Source organism: Megalobrama amblycephala, linkage group LG7 (assembly GCF_018812025.1).
Source record: "Megalobrama amblycephala isolate DHTTF-2021 linkage group LG7, ASM1881202v1, whole genome shotgun sequence".
Taxonomy (NCBI): Eukaryota; Metazoa; Chordata; class Actinopteri; order Cypriniformes; family Xenocyprididae; genus Megalobrama; species Megalobrama amblycephala.
In genome coordinates, this window is record NC_063050.1 from 32970675 (window position 1) to 32974736 (window position 4062).

The window sequence follows — 4062 nt, forward strand, 5'->3', positions numbered from 1 at the left end:
TATAAGAGGTGCAAATTTTTGAGTTAAATTTGGCAAAAACAGTACAATGTTTTAAGGGTTTTGTCAGCTGTGAATCTGAATAGATGGTGTTGCGGAAAAGAGACAGGTAAGGAAGCTGTAAAGTTTGACAACATGTAGTCACTGATGAAATATGAATACACAAATAAACAAAAAGAGCAGATACCTGAACAGAAGGTGCACTCTCAGAAGAAAAGGTACAAAAGTTGTCATTGGTACCTTTTCAAAAGATATTAATTTGCACCTTAATGGTAAAATGCAGCCTTTAGGGGTAAGGTACAAAAGTGTACACCAGTGACAGCATTTTTACTCTATTCCTTTAAGTATACAGACAAATCAAGGTTGAACTACACATAATAATGTCTCTGATACTTAGGTTGGAGTGATGAGCACAGGATTAGTGATTGGCATGATGGGCATAGTGTTGTGAAACAGGCGTTAACTTATGTGCTGGACAGGGACAGAAACTACAATCTTTTTACGTTCTTGGAATAAGCAAGGATTAAGTTCCTAGCTCTTAATGTAAAACTCTTAACTCAATGTTGTTACCGAAAAGTAAATTTACTTGTTACATGCGTTTCTTTTACGTAATAATTAAAAATGCATCTTATTTTTGTATTGTTTGAACTTTATATTAGTTAGGATAATTACGGAAGAGGATTAGGGCCAAGCAATAATAAAAAAATAAAACCATCTCGAAATTAAAGTTGTTAAATTTCGAGAAAAAACTCGTTAAATTTCGAGAAAAAAGTCGAAATAAAATGTTGAGAATAAAGTCATTAAATTACGAGGAAAAAAGTCGTTAAATTATGAGAACAATTTTTTTTCTCATAATTTAATGACTTTATTCTCAACATTTTATCTCAACTTTTTTCTCGAAATTTAACATTTTTCTTATAATTTAACGAATTTGTTCTCGTAATTTAACAACTTTTTTTCTCCTAATTTAATGACTTTATTCTCAACATTTTATCTCGACCTTTCTCGAAATTTAACGATTTTTTTCTCGTAATTTAACGAGTTTATTCTCAACATTTTATTTCGACTTTTTTCTCGAAATTTAACGAGTTTATTCTCGACATTTAACAACTTTAATCTCGAGATGGTTTTACTTTTTTATTATTGCTTGGCCCTAATCCTCTTCCGTAGTTAGTAGTATTAGTTGTGGTATTATTTATTTATTTTTTAAGTGTGGCCAGTAAAAATGTTAGCAGGGCAAGAAAAAAAAATCGACCTGGCCAACAGGAAATATCTTTAACGTTGATCCCTGTAATGTCACATTTAGCTGTGGCTTCATTTTTTTTAATGATAAAATTAGCTTTGGGTTTATTTGAGGATTGTTTTAATTTCACTTAAAGGCACAATATGTACATTTTCACCGCTAGAGGTCGCTTATTCAAAAAGGACACAGCTTGATGATGCCTTGATTTTGCATAATCATGGGAAATGGTGTCTTCACAGCTACAGTCGGTGGAAAAGAATCCGACGAGGCTCGGGCAGAAATCATAATAATGGATGAGCTTATTAACATTATTTTAGTATAAAGCAGGGTGTGACACATGGCTTGAGAGCAGTGGAGCTTTCTGTTTAATGTATCCAAACAGTTGCTCACCTGTCTAATAAAACATAATATATTAAAGCATCTTTGGTGTTTCCTTTCTACAAAATAAAACCAGAAATTGAGGGTAATGCAGGTATGATGTCATTGATATGTGACACGAACACGGTCTGCGTCCTGGATTTAAACATTGTTCTAGTGGTTTTGGAATATTTTAATCCAAATATCTTACATATTGTGTCTTTAAATTAAAAGTTGTTATTTTTTAAGAGCCTATTAAATGTTAGAAAATAATGGCTTTCAATACTGTAATGTTGAATGGCTATACTTACTCATTTCATCACCACAAGTTGAGAAAAAAAATCCATTTAATCAGTGATACTGGCCTTCATTCACAATAAAATAAATAAATAAATAAAAAAGGTTACTTTTGTTCAAACAATTTAAGTAGCCCAAAGTTTGAAACTCTGGGAAAGCTCATTTATAAATCAAAGGGTTCATGGGATCCTACATCAATACTGTGCCTTTTCCAACCTACATATAGTGGTGGTCAGAATTATTGGCACCCTTGGTAAATATGATCAAAGATGGCTGTAAAAATAAATCTGCATTGTTTATCCTTTTGATATTTAATTCATAAACTTAGCAAAAATCTAACCTTTCATTGAAGAAAAAGAATTGAAAGTGGGGGGAAAGTCACATTATGAAATAAATGTTTTTCTCCAAAACACGTTGGCCACAATTATTGGCACCCTTTTATTCAATAGCTTTTGCAACCTCCTTTTGCAAAGAAAACAGTTCTGAGTCTTCTCCTATAATGCCTGATGAGTTTGGAGAACACCTGACAAGAGATCAGAGACCATTCCTTCATACAAAATCTCTCCAGATCCTTCAGATTCCCAGCTCCATGTTGGTGCTTCTTCTCTTCAGTTCACTCCACTCATTTTCTATAGGGTTCAGGTCAGGGGACTGAGATGGCCATGGCAGAAGCTTCATTTTGTGCTCAGTGACAAATTTTTGTGTTGGATTTGATGTTTGTTTTTGATCATTGTCCTGATGGAAGATCTAAGCAAGGCTCATTATTGGATTTCTAGCAGTAGCGATCAGGTTTTGATTTTTTATCTGTTGATATTTGATAGAATCCATGATACCATGTATCTGAACAAGATCTTCAGGACTTCCAGCAGAAAAATAGGCCCACAACATTAAAGATCCAGCAGTATATTTAACTGTGGGCATGGGGTACTTTTTATTCATGTGTGCACCAAACCCATCTGGTGTGTTTGCTGCCAAAAAGCTCCTTTTTTTTAGTTTCATCTGACCATAGAAGCCGATCCCATTTGAAGTTCCAGTCATGTCTTACAACATAATATACTGGAGATTGTTTCTGGATGAGAGCAGAGGATTTTTCTTGAAAACCTCCTGAACAACTTGTGGGGATGTAGGTGCTGTTTGATATATATATATATATATATATATATATTTTTTTTTTACACTTTCTGAGGCTCAAGACTCAACTAATCTCTGTAATTCTCCAGCTGTGACCCTTAGAGAGTCTTTGTCCACTCAAACTTTCCTCCTTACCGCGCATTAGGACGATTTAGACACATGTCCTCTTCCAGGCAGATTTGTAACATCTTTAGTTGATTGGAACTTCTTAATTATTGCCCTGATAGTGGAAATGGGGATTTTCAATGCTTTAGCTATTTTCTTACAGCCACTTTCTATTTTGTGAAGCTCCACAATCTTTTGCTGCACATCAGAACTATATTCTTTGGTTTTACTCATTGTGATGAATGATTAAGGGAATTTGGCCTTTGTGTTTCCTCATGTTTATACTCCTGTGGAACAGGAAGTCATGGCTGGACAATTTCATGTTTATGATCACCCTGGTGTGCTAAAAAAAAATGTAAATATGACTGGGAATATACTTCAGAGATATTTTACTCATAAAAATTCTAGGGGTGCCAATAATTATGGCCAACATGTTTTGGAGAAAAACATTTATTTCATAATGTGATTTTCCCCCCACTTTCAATTCCTTTCCTTCAATGAAAGGTTAGATTTTTACTCATTTTATGAATTAAAAATCAAAAGGATAAACAATGCAGATTTATTTTTACAGTCATCTTTGATCATATTTACCAAGGGTGCAAATAATTCTGACCACCACTGTAGCATCCTCTAAATGATAATAATAAGGTTACTATGGCCAAAAAAAAAAAAAAAAAAAAAAAAACATTTTCACAGCTGACAACATGAAATTATCTTCATATTCACACATGCCTGATATGCAGATAGGCTAGTCAGCGATGCAAAATATTGGACACATCTGAACAAATGAATGCAAAATCAACTGAATGTGCTAAGATTACTTCAAAAGGTAATTTAATTGACAGTTCTTGAAATAACTTTGCATCTACATGTGTCATAAGTTACAAAACAAATGTCCTAAAATCAAACAGATAAAAATAAATAAAAATCTG